Source organism: Prionailurus viverrinus, chromosome E3, assembly GCF_022837055.1.
Source record: "Prionailurus viverrinus isolate Anna chromosome E3, UM_Priviv_1.0, whole genome shotgun sequence".
Lineage (NCBI taxonomy): Eukaryota > Metazoa > Chordata > Mammalia > Carnivora > Felidae > Prionailurus > Prionailurus viverrinus.
In genome coordinates this window covers 12,045,962-12,053,448 of record NC_062576.1, presented here as the reverse complement: position 1 = coordinate 12,053,448, position 7,487 = coordinate 12,045,962, and the positions used below count along the sequence as shown (strand labels likewise).

Genomic DNA, 7,487 nt, shown 5'->3' with positions numbered 1-7,487 from the left:
AGGCTCTGTGCTGACAGCATGGAGCCCGCCTGGGCTTCTCTCTCGCCTCTGTCTCTGCCCCTCCCCGACTTGCGCTGTGTGTCTCTCTGAAAATAAATACATAAAAATTAAAAAATTTGGAAAAAAAGAAAAGAAAAGAAAACCCACAAGGTTTAATAATGATTGTACTAGCGAAAGACTCCTGAACTGGACTCAAATAAAAAGTGCAGAGTAGGGGCACCTGGGTGGCTCAGTCGGTTGAGCATCTGACTTGGGCTCAGGTCATGATCTCACAGCTCATGGGTTCGTGCCCCACGTCGGGTTCTGTGCTGCCAGCTCAGAGCCTCCTGGAACCTGCTTCGGATTCTGTGTCTCCCTCTCTCTCTACCCCTTCCCCACTCATGCTCTGTCTCTCTCTCTCTCTCTCCTTCAAAAATAAATTAAAAAACAGTAAAAAAAATTTTTTTTTAAGTGCAAAGTAGCAAGAGTCCTCTGGGTGCCCAACCCTACATATTGGCCTAAAATAGGATGAGAAAGCTACTTAGCTGTAAGCGTGAGCCCTTTATTTATGCAAAAGACAGAATGACCCTGAGCATAGAGCCCAGAGCGGAGGAAAGTTGTGGAGTAGGGAACCACTCTCAGACGCAGAACTGGACCCTAACCAAGGGGCATTTCCCATCCCCAGGGCTGGGGAGCTCACTATATGTGCCTGACTTCACGAACAGGTGTGTCTGTTATGGTTATTCTGTTCTTGTCTCGCTGTTTACGTTGGGCGTATTTGTGTGAGGCGAGGCACTTGGCTGGGCTTGTTTTTGGTGGTGGTGTTAGTGTTTTGGTTTCCAAAGCAAGAGGAAACTTACCTGAGTAGTTTCATCCACATCTAGCCACAGCCAGACCCGGCTTTAAATCCTGGCTTTGGGTCTCAGCCTGAGGCACTGTTGGAATGACACTGAAGATCTTTGGGTTGGGCAGATAATATTTGCACATGGGAGGCACATAAATCGCTGTGGCTACAGGGCAGGCTGGGAGGTTGTCTCCAAATATGGTCACAAATGACTCTTCTTATGTTCCACTTTTGTATGCACATGGAACTCTTCCCGTTGACAGGTGGATTCTGCCTCTTGAAGCTTGGCTAGGCTTTGATTTGTTTTAATCAGCAGAAGGCAGCGGAAGTAACGCTCTGGCAATTCTGACTCGAACTCTTAAGAGTTTTGGTAGCTTCATCTTTCACTTTTTTGAACCACCTCGTAAGGTCCCAGCCACCCTGATGGAGAGAGAGGGCCCGCTGACCTCCAGACATTGCAGTCTTCCTACGTGACCTACCTACATGAGCTCTGAGACCCCTATCAACTCCTACATGAGCATGTGAATGAGGTTACTATGGACATTCTAGCCCCAGTCAATCTCTTAAATTAATGCAAATGAATATGTGACTTCAGCCAGCAGTGCATGGGGCAGGTGAAATGTCCAGCTGAGCCACTAAATTGTGGGAAATAATAAAGCATTGTTGGTTCAGGCCATTGAACGCGGGGGCCCTTTGTTACACAGCAACGCACACACTCTTAACAACTGGTCATCCATAATTAAAAATATATCGTCTGCTCAGATTCACCACAACTGGTTTAGGTGAGCAGTCCAGAAGTAGAAAGGATGCAGGGTTCCTGCTCAGTACTAAACACAAGTTGTAGATATTTTCCCATGAATGAGTAAGAGTTAACTGTAGTTTATTTTTGACCCTTACTTATCTCTGTCCTATTCTGTATTTATGTTCAGCCAGGACATCTAACTGGAAGTGGGAACACCGAGCCCATTACCTGCTACTCAACCTGTGTGGAGCAAAATACTAATCCGAGGAGTCTTAGAGCCCAGGAACAATCAAAAGAGGGCTCCTCAAGAGGAGAAGAAGGTCCAGAGAGAAGCAGAGAGAAGTCCGTGTTTGCCGAGCAAGCTAGTGGCATTTGAGACAGACTGAATGAGCGACAAGATGTTTTCATCCCAGCAACTTGGCGGAAATGAGAGAGTACCTTAGTTCTCGTGCCTATGAAAGGCACCTGGAAAAAACAAAACAAAACAAAACAACACATTACTTCTTTCACATTTGGTGGACCCCTTACTCTGTTCATGTGAAATACCAGGAAACCTCATAATGAACTAGATTTGAAACAGTGCCGTATTTATCACGAAGTAGACCCCATCTGAACATGAATTCCACGCAAGAAGGTTTGGTTACGAAATTTTTCTGAGATTTTTGTTATAACACGCTCTCACCTGGGTAGTACTACCAAAATTCCTGAATTCAGGAGACGGTAAACAGGTAAAGAGGAAGCATTATTGCATCAAATGAGATTCAAAAGACATATCGTATACAATATACAATATGGCGTATCTCAATGACCAAACGACAACTTACGTGTATCTATAATATATAAATATATATATTTATAAAATATATAAATATAAATATATATATAAATATATAAATATAAAATATAAAAATATAAATATATTTATTCTATGTTTATGTATGTTTATATAGGTAAGACGATTTTATATATAACATACAACATATATTATATATTATATATGTATACATATATATATGTATATATGGAGCCCTTTCTCCCCTCTCCTGAGGTGTAACTCTAGCCTTTTGACAAAGTTTATAACCGAGCTCTTGCTGTTGAGACGCATTTGAGAAATCGCTCCACTTCTGGGTTTCCGTGGAGACCACTTCCCAACTTGTGACTGAAGGTAACCCCTGTCCACCGTGGTTGGGGGTAGTTATCAAGCTGTCGCTGGCAATTTTCCCCCTCATTTACTAGAAGCAACATTCCAGAGAGGAAACAGCAGGATGACATGGTGAGAACACGGTCTCACGTAGAGGCCACTATCGGGGGAAGACTTCTACCGCGGGCTGTAAGCTCCTGGTCCCAGCGGAGTTTGGCTGGGGGTACAGAGAGTGGGGAAAATAGGTCTGGGCTTGCGGGCAAAGATTTCGGCCCCTTACCTGCCGGCTGGAAGAACTTGGGTAAGAGGCGCGTCTGTTCCCTTCTTCCTTTCTTATGAATACAGAATAACTGATTTTGCCCTGCCTACTTTGAAAGATTCTTACAACAATCAAATGAGATAATAGAGACAAATGCGCCTTGTAAACTGGGAAGGGCTATATGGATACGAGGCTTAAGAGAGCTAGGGGATAAAAAAAAATGACAGGGTGATTCATGGTGTTTTCCAGGTCAAAATTCAGGGATGCCCACACGGAGTCTAGTAACTGACGTGAGTGAACTTGCTAGAAGTTGCTTCCGTCCACAGAGAGAAATTGCTGTAATAGTTTAAACTGTGCAAAGGACAGATCTAACTTATATATATTTTATGGAAACACGGGCACTGCCTGTATTTTATTTTATTTTTTTATGAATGTAATGTGTTGTCACATGGGCTTCTATACCACACCCAGTGCTCATCCCAACAAGTGTCCTCCTCAATGCCCATCACCCATTTACAGCTAAAATTTGGCAAGTGATCTAGGAGACACAATCTTCCAACTGAATAAGGTCTTGTTTTGAAAACAGAGGCTTTGTACTTTTAATGGCTTTCCATTCTCACACTCTGTGGGCCAGAAGAACTGGATATCGGACTTACAGACAGCTTACAGCTGCTTTTTTCTTGTTTTCTTTTTTTGTAAATTCAGCAAGCTCACTCCATCCCCAAGCCCTTTTCTATTGCCAAGAAAATGAGATGTGTCAGTGTTTCACTTAAAACCGATTCCAAAGGATAACCCCTGAATCGGGAAAAATAAAAGTCGAACAGCGAATGGTTTTGTTTACATAAGGTCAATTAAATAATTCAACGACATCTAATTAAACAGACACCCATGAGGTGACCATTCTACCCCAGATAATGTGAGAGGTGCTGGAGAAACCAACCAACCCCCCGACAAATTAAGTCATGAATTTGTTTCCAAGAAACCCGACAGTTTGGTAAGTAATTACAATTTAGTGTTATTAGCACAGTAACATAACCACCACATACAGGAGGTAAAAATAACTAAAGAACTCGTTGGTTTTCTGGCTTGGGCAAGAAAGAGTCCTTGGTGGAATACATTTCAGGTTTGTATTAAAGGATCGTAAAGAATATGGCAATTGTGCAAGGTCAGGAAAGATAGACACATAGAATAAGGCCAAGGGAATAGCTTGTTCACAGTCATAGCCTCATTGTCTCACAAAGCACAGTTGGAGAGCTACAGGGTGTCTGATCTCGCTAGTGAACAGGAAAGGCATGGAACACTTGTGGCTGGGACTGGAGAAGTAGTGAGGAAGCGAATGATGGAGGCCCTTGTATGCCATGCTAAGCCACTTGGACTTCATCTCCTAGATCTGTACCATCCAGTATGGACAACCCAAGCCAAATATGGCTATCTCAAATTCAATTTAACTTAGTTAAAATGTTTACAAATTAATTCAGTTTCCCATTCTTACCAGCCACTCTTGATGGGCTCAATAGCTCCACATGGCTAGTGGGTGCCATATTGAAAAGCTCATTTACAGAACACTTTCATCATCGTTGTTTATGGCATGGTGCTCTCATAGATAGTTGGGAGACTTCGAAGTGATTTACATGGGAGCGTGCTATGTTAATATTTGCATTTTAGAGAAATAGCTTTGACAGGAAGATAACTTGGGGAGGAAGAAGAAAAAATAATATGCTGGGACATGTGGGTGGCTCAGTCAGTTAAGTCTCCAATTCTTAATTTCCACTCAGGTCATGATCTCACGGTCCTTGAGTTTGAGCCCTGTGTTGGGCTCTGTGCTGACAGTGCAGAGCCTCCCTGGGATTCTCTCTCTCCTTCTCTCTCTCTGCCCCTCCCCACTTGAGCTCGCTATCAAAATAAATAAATAAACTTACAAAAAGAAAAGAAAAGGGAAGTGGTGTGCCAGTCTACACAAGATTCCACAAAACTACAGAGGCAGTGAGCATGGGAACTGTAGAGTTGGAGCAGACAAAGCTTTATCATTGTGTTGATTGTTGTATGACTAAACCGATCAGGGATGTCAATCAGGATGGTTACTGAATAGGGGTGCCTGGGTGGCTCAGTCCGTTAAGCATCCAACTCTTGATTTCCAATCAGATCCTGATTTCGCGGTTCGTGAGCTCGAGTCCCACCTCAGGCTCTGTGCTAACAGCGTGGAGCCTGCTTGGGATTCTCTCTCTCCCTCTCTATCTCTGTCCCTCCCCTGCTTGCACTCTCTCTCTCCCGCTCTCAAAATAAAGAAAGAAATTTTAAAGCCATTCAGATGGCTGCTGAATAAATAAATATGTGTGTGTGATGAAGGGCTCAGCTAACTTTGTTTATATATGGAAAGTGGATTGGGTTTGCTGAAAATAATAGGATAAGAACCAACCAAACTGGTTCCATGGCCCCATGTAGACCATGAAGTTGACAGCCTGAAATTTTCATTTTCAAGCAATATCTTTGACATTTCCGAAACCACAGGTATATTTATCTTCACATCAAAGCACTAAATCATCTTTATAAATCTTTAAGAGGCTGAGAGGCAAGTTTAGAAAATGAGGTCTCGTGAAAATCTTACGAGGAAGCGTGGCTCGACATTTCCAGTGTTCTGATCTTTCAGCAATGTCTGCCAGTGTTATGGAAATAAGTCCAAGTCTAACATTTTCCCACTGTGCCTTCTGATTGAACAGATCAGCTACAGTCCATTTGATGAGCAGTCCAGTTAGTTAAAGGGATAGTTGCGGTTTCTGTCAATTGAACCACAGATGGAGGTTAGGTCACTCTGTTGAAAACCAGGGTCAGAAGGGGGACGTGGTGAAGAAGCTAAATGAGTAAAATTGGAGAGAGAGTAGCTTTAGTAATTTTCTTCCTGGCAAACTTGTAAAGTTGGGATATGAAGTCTCCTAACGAACCCCCCCGGCCCCCTCCTCTCAACATTTTTCTTCTCTTATTTTTTTCCAAACATCCCCACTATTAACTACATACACAACTACTAAGAATGATCATGGCTATCATCTGTTGACACATATGATGTCCCATCCGTGTGTTACATTCTTCTGAACATTATTTCTCTCTGTCACTTCGGCTAGGAGTGACAGATTCAGGTCTCAGACCAAGCTCTGACCCCAAAACTGTGGATCTAACTGTTCCGTGTTTCCCCTTCTCTGGAGAATGATGTGGGACCCATTGGGTCCTCCATTAAGGAAATACTGGCAGAGCTTGGCACTCAGCTGTCATTTCCATAGTCATAGAAATGGCTGTCTCCCCCCCTCAATGAGTCCTACAAGAAACAGAAAAACTGGCCTGCAGTGGTGAAGAGAAGAGATGCTAATTTGGCTCTTGCAACTCTGAGAGAGCTTTTCCTGTCCTTCCACCAGGAGTAAGTGGATTCAGTAGGACAAGACCAATCCAGGAAAGTGGTTATAATATAATATAATTATATTATATAACATATAATATTATAATAATATAATAATAATATATAATATATATAATTATATATAATGTATATATATTATATATAATATAATTATAACATATAATATAATATAATATAATATAATATAATATAATATAATATAATATAATACATATAATATATTATATATAATATAATAATATAATTATATATATAATTATATATTATTATATATTATTATATATATTATATATTATTATATATATTATATATTATATATTATATTATATATATTATATAATATAACAATAATTAATTATTATTATATTATTATATATTAATTATAATTAATTAATTATTTATAATATATAATATATATTATATATAATATATATTATATACATTATATATAATATATAGTATATATAGTATATATATAATATATATTATATATAGTATATATAGTATATATATAATAATATATTATATATAATATAATATAATAATTAATTAATTAATTAATTAAAATATGTCAATCCAGAATGAGGCACAGAGTTCAGTCCAAGGCTTTGGAGGTCAAGAAGGAAGCTGGAAACCCACAAATTCAATAGTACCAAGATAGGGAGTTTCAACTACCTCAGTCTTCAGGACATTAATGGTCATTCAAGACAATGGTCTCACTCCACCCCACCCCCAAAAATCTACGAGCAATAGATCGTAAACATCTACTAAACGTGAAACACATGCAAACCCACAAGATATTAACAACATACTATGTTATGCCGTCCAAAGTAGCTAGAATGATTTCGGAAAAACAAAAGTTTAACGGGGGTATGCCGACGTGGGCAATTGCATACATTACTGATGGGGGGTAACTATGAATCATCTGCTAGGAAAGCACTTTGGAAATGTTTGAAAAGGTTAATGTGATTTTTTTCACCCATAATGCTTTCTCAAGAAATATATTCTAAAGGATGCATTCAAATACAAATAGACAGAAAGCGAAATGAACATCAGGAGAGAGATGGAGAAGGACATTCTAGAGTGTTCATAACATTGAAATTTTTTTGCAGTCAG

At 39.9% G+C, this 7,487-nt stretch overlaps 1 long non-coding RNA gene across 2 annotated transcripts in view; it reads right to left on the bottom strand.

Moving 5' to 3' along the window:
• Positions 1-30: 30 nt before the first annotated feature.
• LOC125154357 (uncharacterized) overlaps positions 31-7,487 on the bottom strand; it is a 524,152-nt gene continuing 516,695 nt past the window's right edge. For both annotated transcript variants that reach the window (XR_007147773.1, XR_007147774.1), the window contains exons 5-6: positions 840-2,030; positions 31-86 (exon numbers count right to left, since the gene is read on the bottom strand). This is a non-coding gene — a long non-coding RNA (uncharacterized LOC125154357). The remainder of the gene's footprint in view (positions 87-839; positions 2,031-7,487) is intronic.